General features: G+C 34.7%; 1 pseudogene; it reads right to left on the bottom strand.

Annotated features, from left to right (window-relative positions):
• LOC126001818 (phosducin-like protein 3) overlaps window positions 1-970 on the bottom strand; it is a 36,016-nt pseudogene extending 35,046 nt beyond the window's left edge.
• Window positions 971-14,770: the final 13,800 nt, after the last annotated feature.

The following is a 14,770-nucleotide window of genomic DNA, read 5'->3' as shown; positions in this document are numbered from 1 at the left end:
TCCTAAAGCCAGCAAGAGGAAGCAGAAGGATCCCATCTTAGAATTTACAAATCTTTTAGTATGGATAAGAAAGTTGGATATTAGTTCATGTTTTTTCTCCAAAAATGAACATGATGTTATTTTCTTCCTCATGTTTTTAAAATTAAAATTATATTTATTCCAAAGCCATACAAGTGGCATAAAGAAATTTGCCTTAGGGGGCAAGAACAATAGAAAAGCAGGAAGGGCCTATGTCTTGTATGTGGCTTACCTGAGTTCTACCCTCAGTATCTCATACTCTTGTTCCCCTGAATACTGCCAAGAATAATTTCTGGGGGCCGGGTAGGTGGCGCTGGAGGTAAGGTGTCTGCCTTGCAAGCGCTAGCCAAGGAAGGACCGCGTTTCGATCTTCCGGCGTCCCATATGGTCCCCCCAAGCCAGGGGCAATTTCTGAGCACATAGCCAGGAGTAACCCCTGAGCGTCAAACGGGTGTGGCCCAAAAACCAAAAAAAAAAAAAAAAAGAATAATTTCTGAGTAAAAGCCAGGGGTAACAACTGAGTACCGCCAGTAGGGCCCCAAAACAACAACAACCACAAAAGAAAAGTTAAGAAAAGGGAAATTTTCTAACAGAATACATTTTTTTTCTGATAGAAATACTATTTACCAGATATTTTTTTCCTATATCATAGAGTCCATAGTCCATGTACAACAGAGTAGAGCTATTTATTCCAAAGTCAGTACAATTAGCATTTCAGTTTTCATGCTTTGCACCAGAGTTCAACTTCTAGTCACAACATGACTTGAATAGTTTGGAAATGAGCTTTTGATCCATGCCAGTTGAGGGTGGCCTTTTCTGGAAGCCCACAACAGATGGAATGTCTGAGATCCTGATGGTTTCTCTCTGGAGTTTTTAAGACAGTCCACACTTCTTGAAAGATGGTGCCAGATTCACCAAACTTTTCATAAGTCTGGTGCAGATTGTAGACCATGCGTAGGGCCAATCACCAAGCCAGACTCATTTGGTTAAAGTATATAATTTCATTTGTAAAACTGACTGCATCCGGCAACAGGATAAATGGAGCTGGGCACTGGCATATAGCATGTGCAACCAGAAAAGCACAGGGCTAGCAGGAAGAGCTAGAACTAGAGCCAAGGCTCAGAATGGCCACAAGGTGGGCATTCTAGCAGTAGCCAGTGGAGCTAATTTGTACTTCTAAAAAATTGTCTTTTAGCATTCCAAGTACTTTTAGTACTTAAAACATTGAAGTTTTAGGGGCCAGAGTGGTGGTGCTAGAGGTAAGGTATCTGCCTAGAACATGCTAGCCTAGGACGGACTGCGGTTCGATCCCCCAGCGTCCCATATGGTTCCCCAGCTAGGAGAAATTTCTGAGAACATAGCCAGGAGTAACCCCTGAGCATCACCGGGTATGACCACAAAACCAAAGATAAATAAATAAATAAATAAATAAATAAAATTTAACTATAAATAATAATATGAATAATAATAATTAAGATAATAATCCCAATGCTTTAAATTAGATGAAATTAAAAAAAGAAAAAATTTGCCATGATCTCTTAGAAAAGTTAGTAAGTTAGAAATTGATAGAAAATAATATAATAAATGATTAGAACAAATAATCAAAAAATACTCCCAAATCTGGCTAATACTAAAGCACATACAAATCAAATCAGAATTCCAATCAGTTATACCATTTGATGTTAGAAAAAAATTAAGAATAACATTTGTCCTGGTTTTCTCTTTAAGCCAGTGTTCTCCCTTGAACATGTATGAATACACATTGCTTGCTTGTCTTCATGTTTCTTTTGCATGTATATTTCCTCTCTGAGAAGCCTATGTCCTCTTTTGAATACAACTCTGTCATTCTCTTTTCTATACATCTTTCTCAATAAGTTTCAATAAAAACTTTCTTGTTTCTCAGAAAAAAACATCCTAAACTGTATTGACCAGTACAGTTGGCTAAAGTATGGTATGAAGGACAAAGACACTTATTCAACAGATACTGTTGAAACTCTTCTCCCTATTTGTGAGACCTTATTAATTAGTCATCCAGTTGAAATCAATAAAATTAAAAAGTTTGACTAATAATAGACAACCATTTATACATGCAAGAGAAATGTTGAGCATAATATATTAGGACATGTAGGACACAAATTGTGAAAATTGAGATAAATAGATTTGTGATTAAAGGATTGGTCAGATTAATGTTATAGAGTTATTATTAAAGTTTAACTTCCCCAGAAAGGTTGAAGTAGATTAGAAAATATGCAAAGAGAAAAGCTCTTTTGCCCTCAGGATAGTAAATGAACAGAAAAAGAGACATGAACATTCACATGGAGCTTTTGAATAATAATATATGGCTAAAAATAAAAGGTATAGAGAGAGATGCGAAGAGTGAAATTTGATAAAGACACAGTGTGACCTCTATATTTGTGAGCTTTGCATACATAGATTTAATACACCACAGATTAAAAGCAGCTAATTTGTACTGAGGTTAATAAATACTGAACATGCACAAATTTTTTTTTCACTATTTTCATGTGTAGGACTATTTCTATAAATTGCATTCCTTGATATACTACAAGTAATTTGGAAATGTTTAAAGTATATGGGAGGACATAATAGGTGATTTGTAAATTCAATATCATCTTATTTAAGGGACTTGGTAACTGGGGGTTTATTATTCTCAGGGTATTCTGGAGCCAATCACTGTGACTACTGAAGCAAAACTGTATAGAGAAACAGGTTGTGAGACAACTAAGTACTAAATAAAGAGTTGGGCATCATTCTATGGGTAAGTGAAGTCATTTGGAAGGTTCTGAAGAAGGAAGTAACAGAGGAGAGTATAATTGAAAACCTATTGGACAGAAAATGTAAACTAAAATAAAGGAAGAAGGATAAGGATCCGACATAGAGCTATTATTTATTGAATACATTTTGTGCTATCTCATTGAAAAGGATGATGAAAAACTTTATAGCTATACTGATATATAAAACAAGGCCATATCCCAAGGAGGTACTATAGTCTGATGGAAGAAATATGCCAGTGAATTGTAAAGATATGTAATTATTTTTATAAATTCTATGGAAGCATACTGGAGAAAATATTTCATCTCAGATTAATAGACCAACAGGGTTTTCCTTAAAAGGCATAGTGAGAAATCACATTATGAGGCATGCTGAGAAAGAGCATAAACAAACATTCATATAGAAAGGGAATGATAGGCAATTGTGATGAGTTTCCACAAACTAGAGCATATAATTAAAGAGTCAGAGATGACTGGAGAAGCAAGCAAAATTTAAAAAGTGGCAAGAAGTTCAAACTGTACTAAAGACAACAAAAGAATTGGAACTGATAAGCAACTTAGAAATATGATTCAAACAAGCAATATGAAGTGGCTTAATTAGAGGTATATATATATTGATAGAAGCAAGTTAGCAGATTATTTAAGTTGTCCAGGTAAGAAATAATGAAGTAGAAAAGTAAAGCTTTCTCAAGAAGATGAAAATAAAAGAACAGATTCAATCAGTATTTGGAAGATATAAATAGAAAAATTGAGTGATACTTATATGTGACTATAATAATGTAAAGCAATGGGAGATGGTGACTGAAAGATTACTGACCTGCATACTAGTGTAGATGATGGAGAGGAACGACAGCTTTGGGCAATAGGTCTCAGAATGGAAAGATTCTATTAGGGACCTTATGTTTCAACTGTCTGTGAGTTAACCAAGTGGATATATATATATATATATATATATATATAATAAATACATATACATATACATATATATATATCTTATATAAAGATATAATGCAGTTGTGAATGTGGTTTGGAGTCCAGGAGACATTGCTGAGCAATCTCTATGAATCATCAACAGATAGGTGACTGCTGAAAGTAGAAATCAAAAAGATTATTCACAGAAAGAATAAAGAGTGGGAACAAAAACTAAGATTACTGGCTGGAGTGATAATATGGTGAGTAGAGTTCTTGACATGCACACGGCAAACTAGGTGCAATCTCTGACATCTCAGGGGCTCCCTGAGCATCACCAAAAATGATTCCTGAGAACAAAGTGAGCAGTAACCCCTGAGCACTGTCAGGTTTCATCCTACGATAAACAAAAAAACAGCAATAACAAAATTCTTAATCCTAAAGAACATATGAACTAAAGGACAAAAATTAGAGCTGTTTATTTTATTTTATTATTAATTATTATTATTATTATTATTATTATTATTATTATTATTATTTTGGTTTTTGGGTCACACCCGGCAGCGCTCAGAGGTTACTCCTGGCTCTATGCTCAGAAATCGCTCCTGGCAAGCTCGGGGGACCATATGTGATGCTGGAATTCAAACCACTAACCTTTTGTGTGCAAGGCAAATGCCTTACCTCCATGCTATTCTCCAGTCCCATGTTTATTTTAAAAAGAAATAAATCATTGAAAAATCATTTGGTAATAGGAATAAGTCAAGGATTAAATAGTGAGTTTGATGGTGCCTGAGATTGCTCAAAATCATTGGAAAATTTGCATTCTTTGGAGACCCTAGTAAAAGTAGTTTTAGTGTTGACAATACTCATTCTTTTGTGAATGCACAAGCAGATTAAAAATTAAAATGGCAATAATTATTCTTTGGCAATCACTGTTAAGAATACTATTTGAGAAGGCTTATGAATCAGTCAATGGAGATGAAAAAGGCTGAAAATATTTTAAAAAAATTTACAGATTGAGAAGCTGGAGAAAGTACAGTAAGTAGGATATTTACTCTGCACACTTCCAATCCAGTTTCAATCCCTGCTATCCCTATGGTTTCCTGAGCATTGCCAGGGGTAATTTCTGACTTAATGTAGGGACAGGAGTAACACATGAAAATTGCCATAAAATTGACATGAAAATGAAATTTTGTGGCCCCAAGACAACAAATTTACAGATTGTATAAAAAAATTCAGAGACAGTGGAAATAGTATGTCATGATTAGCACTTAACAGTGAAAGGGATACATTTGATTTAAAGTTGTTTGATAATTTCTTGTAGCAAACTTGAGGCTAAACGCAATAGCAATTACCTAGTGAGCTGCCAGTCTTTAAAAAGTAGGAAACAAAGTCATATTCTGAGAGTGATGTTACAAGGATGACAGCAAGCTTGTGATTATATATCAATCTGTCTAATGCCCAATGTTGGAAATAGTAATTACTTAGGTGTAATAAAAGGATTTGTGAGTCGTGTAGATTCTATAAATAATTAAATAGAAAATTGTCACAGATCCAAATTACATGTTTCCCCCAAATAGTTGACTACTTAGGTGTAATAGTGAAGCATACAGATGTTTTGATTCAGTAGGTTTGATGATTAACAGAGCAAGTCAGAAATGAGAAAGGAATTTGGAATTCTGGCAAGAAAGCAGAAAAAGGACATCTGTCATGTCTGAATGTCTTAGCCAAGGAATCCAGAACAGAAAAGTCCTTGAACTAACAGACAGGCTAGAAGTTAAGGTATAAAACTTTTGATCATTTCTAAATTCTTATTCAAAAATGCCCTCTCCCACATCAAACCCAAAATTTCATTTCCAGCAATTTGCTATGCTTAAATATATAAATGTATATTCACTTTAGCATTTTTCGTGTTTTGGCAGAAGACTGAAAACAAAGGATTGTCTATCAGTAGACATTCTAGTAAATAAATTACAGTGCAATAAAGTAATGACATTCTAAACAGCAGTTAAAAAGAACAAGGCGTTCATATGAACTAACATGAAACAATGCCAAGATGTGTTACAGAAAATATCTAGATGCGAAAGAGCATGCATTGAGTGTCATTGTTTGTATAAAATTAAAACAAGTTATATACACGCACCTAATGGTATAATATCTCTGAAAGGACAATGGTCAAGTAAAGACATTATCTGACTGGGGTAGTGCCAAAAAAGAACTGCTTAATTTTAATATTTTACATTTACACACATAAAAATACTTGGGGGGGGGGCTGAAGCAATGCAGCAGACCCAGGTTAAATCCCTGGCATCCCATATGGTTCCCAAAACTGCCAGGAGCAATTTCTGAGTACAGTGCCAGGGAGTGACTCCCTAGTGCCGCTGAATATGGTTCAAAAATAACAAAAATAATACTTGAACAAAATAATTTTAAATTTTCACCTTTCACCATTGAATACTATGTAGTTTAATTAGATAAAAATGTACTAGCTTAGAATATGCAACATTTTTAGTGATACCAAGTAGCAACTGGGGTGCAGGAAAATATAGGACAAATTCTGATAACACAGGAATTTGAAAAGACATTCAAATTGTCCCATTGACAAATGCTAAATGAATAGAACATTCTATAGAAATATATTTCTACTTATTTGGAAGATTAAGGAATAAAATAAGATAATAAGTATTTAGATGCAATTCAACTAAAACTTAAATATATCTTTTATATATTAAACTTTTAGTGCTCATTAAATAGTCTTTGACTCCAGAGAAAGACCTTCACTTAAACATCTGAGAGTATACTTAACTTATGAGAGACTGCCTTATAGAGAGTGAAAACTGTTACCATTTTCTCCACTTATCATAAACTGCAAAGGGTTTTCAGCTGCTAAGTGTATAGACAATGTCCACGTTACTGCTATTATTCTGAGCAGACATGGACAAGATTCTGTAATCATTTTTTTTCTAAATAGGACTGTACAAGAATCCAGAGTCAGGTTATGTGGTGGAAACATCCCAAAGTTCAACATAAAGCTATACAATATGGACTACAAGCTTGGGATTTTACAAATATACTTGGAGGTATCCAGAAAGAAAATAGAATGTACCACACAAGCAGCTTTTGTAATGCCCAAGTCTGGTATGTATTCGTCATTCAAAACTAACAGTGTTCACTGCCAAAACCCACATTGTTTTCTGTGCTGATTTATATTGTGGTTGGGACAGGGGTACAGGGAGGAGAGAAAAAAACAGACAGAGAGAGGGAGAGGGAGAAGAGAGAGAACTAGGGAGAAAGAGAGGAACTGACTAAATTTTGTATCAAATACTGATATCTAGTGTTTTATTCTTTAACTTACTGGAATAAAGATTATTTTGATTCATTTTATTCATAATCTGCAGCCAAGCTCATCATTAGCCTATCTCTGTGCTAAACCTCACATTTAACTAATGCACCTGTGTCACCGGTGCTGCGTTAATGTTTGTGTGGATCTGTGTTCAGTTCAGAAGATGAACCCTCCTCTCAAGAAAAACTGGCACAACACTATTTTCTATTTACAGCAAGAACACGTCCATGTCTCTTAGCCAGCACTCTCTCTCTTTTGGAATGCTGTTTATCCCTAATAATTAGAAAACTAAGCGTTCATTCAAATATCCCTTCAATAATGCTCTTGCCGCTTCTCCAGATATCATTCTTCATGGAACCTTCCCTCCCACACCTATTACAACATATCTTACAGGATTCTAGAATGATTCATTGTTATTTATATCTATAAGTTATCTATTTCATCACTGGACTATGAGGTTCAGGAGGACAGGAAACTTATTGTTTTATCTCTGAATCCACAACAGGTGACAGTGGCTTACTGTTGGAATCAATTTCTCTTGGCTTCACATTCTTCGTGTTTAATTCTTCGTGTTTAGTTATTTAAGAATGACTTCAGTCATGCATGTTTACTCTAAGAATTAAAAATAATGTGAGGTGCTAAAAAGAGGGGAAAACTAAGCGGAACTCTAAACGAAGAAAATATAAACTCCGTTCTACTCTGGGTGGTCATGTTTTTTCAGGTAGTTTTTGGAGAAAAGTGTCTGCAGAAAGGATACTGATACAGACTTGTAATGAAAGGCAGGCTAGGGAATGAAATGAGATCATGCTTGGGTTTCCTTGTAACTTTCTGATTCCAAATTCTAATCTTCCTGAGGTCCAGCTGCACTCTTCAGCATTCAAGTAAATGGACTTAAAACATTTATAACCTCTAGATGGAATCCTCCCAGTTTTTTTTTTTTTTTCCCAACAGAATCCTTTCTACCTAGAAAAACTGTGGGTCATTTCTGAATCCTTAACTTTCGTCCCTCTTTTCAGTTAGGAGATCAGTGTGGCAAATAAAAAAGGAATTTAGGTGTAAAGGTATGAAGCTGCCATCAGCAGTACTTTAATTCCTGGTACCACATTAAATTTTTTTTAATTCAACAAATCTAATAGGTCCTGAATTTTGGTTTAGTCTATGACTGTATGGCCTTGAAAACATTACTGTTTCTTTTATAATCTACTTTTAAAGTATTGCCATATTGTTACCTTTGTAATTGGGCTAATAACACTTGTCTTAAAGAAATGCTTAACAATTAGATAATTGCAGTCCCAAATACCCATTTAGTGCCCTAATAATGCCTTTATTGCAATTGAAAGTACAAAGTGATTGGTTTACATATAAATTCCCACTTACTCTAAGCACCTGGAATCTATAATAATTTGTATAGGCACTTTGGGTTATATGTATGTAAAATACTTCTTTTTTAAATGTTCTGAAAATACATGTCCAAAAATAAAACAGAAAACATAAGAAATAGAGGCATGGTAAATAAAGGTTATTTTATTAGGTCCCACCTTTTTTTTTATTTTTATTGTGACCAAAGTGCATTACAAATCTTTCACTGCATCATTTATAGTACATAGTGACCATGAATGAGGGGCATTGCTATCCTCCCTCCATCCCTGTTCCCAGTATGCATCCCATATCTCGCTCCTCTACCCCCCAGTATGCTAGTGCAACTGGTCTCCACTTCACAGCTTGTTGTAGATTGAGCATCTATTCCACTGACATTGGAGATAAAAAGGATAAGAAAAAGGGGAGAAAAAATTTGGTGACAACTATCATAAAAAGAAAGAAGAGAGAGAGAAAGAAAAAGAAAAGAAAAATGGAAGAAAAAAGAAAAAATGGACCCGGCAAATAAAAATAAATCTCTAAATAATACCTACAAGAGTGAAAAAGAATGAGAAAAGTGAAAGAAAAAAAGAGAAGGAAAATAAAGTCAAAAACTAACAAATCAAAACAAAACAAAAAAAGTATGGGTGCAGAAGTGGTAGGGTTTGGCGTTCCCCCCACTTTTTTTTTTCTTTTTGCATAGGCACAGTAAGCATTGGGGAAGAAAGGGAATTCCAGTGGCCTGAGAGATTCAGGGTTTCTCCATCCTTGAAGCATACCATAATGGGATCAACCCCTGGCTCTATATATACTCATTACCCCATCCCAAAGGCTTTTTTTGTGATGTCAGGTCCCACCTTTTTTATACATATTTTATATATTATATAGAGAGATATAGCACCTGTTTTTCAAAAGAATTTATTTAAAGGAAAAATAAGGAACTTTATAAGAGGGAAGAATTGAACTAAATTAGAATTAAAGAAGACTACAAAATATCTTTATGGACAATTGCAATGAGACAAAATTCTTCTAGACTATCAAAAACACGGTTATTATGGAATGTTTGGTCTGGCTAGCAGGGGGGTGGATGGTGGAGAAAGGCATGGCCAAGAATTGCATTTTTGTGATTCATTGCTCCCCCAAAACAGTGGATTCTGAGAAATATAATTTAGAAGAAAATACTTATAATAAAAATATTGTGGTAGCATACCAAAATGATGTTCACTTAAGGAGGAAGACCTCAATTAATTTCACTTAATAAAACATAAGTTTGAAATTAATAAGAATTTATCTGTAAATCAGCATATTATATGAGCTCACCTACTTATTTCTTGGTTCATAAATATATTCACTCAACTCAACTAGACTTATTGAGTGCCAACTATACACAAAGTATGTATGGTAGGGATGTAGGTAAGTTACTATACTCAAGGTGATCTCGATGTAATAGGAAAGACATATAATTAAACAAGTACACACAGTAAAATATGATATATCCTCTATTGTACATTTTTCTAGTATACTGTGGAAGCTTAAGAAGATACTTACAAAAATAAAAGTTTTAAAGAAGTACTCTTGCAAGGTAAAGAAAGACTAGACATGTTATCAAGTTTGGGAATCAGTATATCCAAAATAAAAAATTACTAATAAGGAGAAAACTTTAAGTTTAAAATGTACTATCTAGAGATTAGGATGTACTACAGGGGTCTCAAACTCAATTTACCTGGGGTTCACAGGAGGCAAAGTCGGCGTGATCCTTGAAAGCAAAGTCAGTAGTAAGCCTTGAACATTAGGGGGTGTGACCCAAACAACTAAAACAAAACAAAACAAAAAAAGATTCCTCTAGGGAAGGGCCACAAAATGTTGTACTAGGACTGGGGATCGAACTGCGATCCTTCCTTGGCTAGCTCTTGCAAGTCAGACACCTTACAGCTAGCGCCACCTCTCCGGCCCCTCTTTCATTTTTCTTAAAACCATAGATGAATGAGACCATTCTGCGTTTTTCTCTCTCTTTCTGACTTACTTCACTCAGCATAATGGATTCCATGTACATTCATGTATAGGAAAATTTCATGACTTCTTCTCTACTGACAGCTGCATAATATTCCATTGTGTATATGTACCACCATTTTTTTTAGCCATTCATCTGTTGAAGGATACCTTGGTTGTTTCCAGAGTCTTGCTATGGTAAATAGTGCTGCAATGAATATAGGTGTAAGGAAGGAATTTTTGTATTGTATTTTTGTGTTCCTAGGGTTTATCCTAGGAGTGGTATAGCTGGATCATATGGGAGCACGATTTCCAGTTTCTGGAGGAATCTCCATATCACTTTCCATAAAGGTTGAACTAGACGGCATTCCAACAAGCACTGGATAAGAGTGCCTTTCTCTCCACATCCCCACCAACACTGCTTGTTCTCATACTTGTGGTATGAGGTGGTACCTCATAGTTGTTTTGATTTGCATCTCCCTGATGAGTAGTGATGAGGAGCATTTTTTCATGTGTCTTTTTGGCCATTTGTATTTCTTCTTTGTCAAACTGTTCATTTCTTCTCCCCATTTTTTGATGGGATTAGATGTTCTTTCTTGTAAAGTTCTGTCAGTGCCTTGTATATTTTGGAGATTAGCCCCTTATCTGATGGGTATTGGGTGAATAGTTTCTTCCACTCAGTGGGTGGCTCTTGTATCCTGGGTGCTATTTCCTTTGAGGTGCAGAAGCTTCTCAGCTTAATATATTCTCATCTGTTAATCTCTGCTTTCACTTGCTTGGAGAGTGCAGTTTCCTCCTTAAAGATGCCTGTAGTCTCAATTTCATGGAGCGTTTATCTACGTATTGCTCTATATATTTTATGGTTTCGGGTCTGATATCAAGGTCTTTAATCCATTTGGATTTTACCTTCATACATGATGTTAACTGGGTGTCTAAGTTCAATGTTTTGCAAGTGGCTAGCCAGTTGTGCCAACACCACTTGTTGAAGAGGCTTTCTTTGCTTCATTTAGGATTTCTTGCTCCTTTATCAAAAATTAAGTGAATGTATGTCTGGGTAACATTCTCTGAGTATTCAAGTCTATTCCACTGATCTGAGGGCCTGTCTTTATTTCAATACCATGCTGTTTTAATAACTATTGCTTTGTAGTAAAGTTTAAAGGTGGGGAAAGTAATTCCTCCCATATTCTTTTTCCGAATGATTGCTTTAGCTATTCGAGGGTGTTTATTGCTGCAAATGAATTTCAAAAGTGCCCGATCTACTTCTTTGAAGAATTTCATGGGTATCTTTAGAGGGATCGTGTTAAATCTGTACAAATCTTTGGGGGAGTATTGCCATTTTAATGATGTTAATCCTGCCAATCCATGAGCAGGGTATGTGCTTCCATTTCAGCGTGTCCTCTCTTATTTCTTGGAGCAGAGTTTTATAGTTTTCTTTGTATAGGTAGTTCACGTTTTTAGTCAAGTTGATTCCAATGCCTCATTAAGAAGATCATCCACTATGATCAAGTAGGTTTCATCCCAGGAATGCAAGGATGGTTTAACATCTGTAAATATATCAACATAATACACAACATCAACAACATAAAAAGTAAAATGCACATGATCATATCAATAGATGCAGAGAAAGCATTTGATAAGGTCCAACACCCATTCTTGATCAAAACTCTCAGCAAGATGTGATGAAAGGAACCTTTCTCAGTATAGTTAAGGCCATCTACCACAAGTCAGTGGCAAATATTATCCTCAATGGAGAAAATCTAAAAGCCTTCCCTCTAAATTCTGGCACAAGACAAGGCTTTTCTCTCTCACCACTCCTATACAACATAGCACTGGAAGTCCTTGCTATAGCAAACAGGCGAGAAAAAGATATCAAGGGAATTCAGATAGGAAAGGAAGAAGTCAAGCTCTCGCTGTTTGCAGATGACATGAGACTCTACTTAGAAAACCCTAAAGACTCTACTAAAAATCTTCTAGAAACAATAGACTCATATAGCAAGGTGGCAGGCTACAAAATTAACACACAAAAATCAATGGTCTTTCTATACACCAATAGTAATAAGGAAGAAATGGACATTAAGAAAGCAAACCCCATTCACAATAGTGCCACACAAACTCAAATATCTTGGAACTAACTTGACTAAAAATGTATTTTTTAAAGTTTATCTATTTTCTATTTCTTTTGGTGTATTTCTAATAAATTTGAATTAAAGAAATATTTTAAAATATGAGGAAAGGCATAAAATTAGCTATTTTTGAAAAAAATATTTTAATTATGGAACAATCCATTTGTATATTTAAGAAAAAATGATAGTGAACCTAAAGGTAAAATCTATAGATAAGTTTTGTGCACAGAACAGCTGGGTCAACATGTCAAACTAATAATTTGAGAAGATAGTTCATAAAATATGTTTATAAAATTATGTTTTCCTTATACTCTGAAAAATGTATTCTTCTAATAAGACAAATGTATGACTTACGCCATCTATTCCTTTAACAGATATTAAAAAAAAGATACATGGGGCTGGAGATATGTTAGAACAGCTAGGCACTTGCCTTGCATCGGTTTTACTCCCAGCATTCCATATGTTCCCCTAGCACTGCAAGGAGTGCTTTCTGAATGCAGAGCTAAGAGTAACGCTTGAGAATGGATGGGTATGGCTAACATTAAAATAAAATAAAGAAAATAACATAAATGCTGCTTACAACATTAGTGAATTGGTCTACAGAGAGGCTGCTGCTCTGTATTGAAATTAATTATGGGACAATTTAGACTACTAATATATTGACATATATTCCAAAAGGTCCCAGAGCTATTTTTTGGGTAAAGAATTCCTTTGGAGATATACAGAGTCAGGTGGAGAAAAGAATATGATTGACCATAGTTCCTAACTATCCATTCAAGATATTCCTGGAATACAGACCCTATAAGAACGAGTTTGATAGAAATAGTATCATTTTGCTTAGAGATTAATATTTATTTAACTTCTATAAATCTATGTACACACTGTTGCCAAGTTATGTGAATTCTCCAAACACTGGTTTATTCATCTGTTGGGGGGATAAAAAGCTTTAATGACTGAAGCGGATTGAATGGTCATTTGTAGTTCTGGATATGCCCATGACCTAATGCCTGGAATCTGTTTAACCACATTTAGTAAAAAGGTATTTGCAGATGTAATTAGGGATCTGAAAATATGATCATTTAAGATTTTGTTGGGAACCAAATCTAACATATATGGATTTTTTTTGAGTTATAGCCTGCAGTGCTCAGAGTTTACTCCTGATTCTGTACACAATAGTTATTCCTGGTGCTGGGTTTGAACCTAGCTAGGTTAGCCTCACAAGCACCTTAAGCTGCTCCAATATGTTTCCAACACCAGTAAAAGAAGAGGAATGATCCCAGGAAGAAGAAAAGTGAAAAAATATAGTGATAAATTTGGCCATAAGCTAAGAAGTACCTGTACCATTAGAAACTGAAATAAGCAGTAAACAGTTTTCTCAGAGAAATATTACAGAACCTTATAGTTAGCCTTGACTTTCAGGCCTACAAAAATATGAGAGAATATACTTTTGCTGTTTTAAGTCCCCACCTTATGGTATCTTGTATTAGGAAACAAATACAAAGAATAAAGCAACTGGTGGGAATAAAAGACTTCAGAAGGTAACTCAAATATTTCATTTTGTTAGAACAGAATACTTTAAATAAAGGACAATGATTTTGAAATTATTACATTTCCCTCTATATATGTATATATATGTATATGATATAGTTATACACATATGCTTAAATAGGCATGAATATATTATATACAAATCAGTTTATAAGTGCATAAATATATTATATGTATAAAATGTATTATTTATGTTTATATAAACATGTACATTATTTTTCCCAAATGCTAATAATATTGAACATTTTAATTTCTAAAATTTATTGTGTGGCAAAAATATTGCTAGGTTTTGGAGTTGGAATGATAGTATAGCAGTAGGGCTCTTGCCTTTCATGTGGCTGACCCAGACCTGATCCTTGGCACTCCATGTGTCCTTGAAAACATCAGGAGTTATCCCTATGTGTAAAGTCAGAAATAAGACATAAGTTCATTCTAACAGGTGAGTAGAAAAGTATTACTAGTTTAAGCTTTCTCAGCTATTAATAAAGGTACAGGTATCTAATTTGTGTTTCTATGATGCAATAGATATCAGCCAACTTTTCATATTTAACTTGATTCATCTTGAAATGATGGAGGTTTACATGACTACAAGATGCTTCATGGAATGAAGACTCACTGTCATATATCCCAATGTGGAGGCTCATCATGCTGGCTCATCATTACTTCTAGGATGTTCCAAAAAGAAAAAAAATTAA

The sequence above is a fragment of the Suncus etruscus genome, chromosome 2 (genome assembly GCF_024139225.1).
Source record: "Suncus etruscus isolate mSunEtr1 chromosome 2, mSunEtr1.pri.cur, whole genome shotgun sequence".
Classification (NCBI taxonomy): domain Eukaryota; kingdom Metazoa; phylum Chordata; class Mammalia; order Eulipotyphla; family Soricidae; genus Suncus; species Suncus etruscus.
Note: the sequence above shows the minus strand (reverse complement) of the source record. Positions and strands in the feature narration are given on the sequence as shown.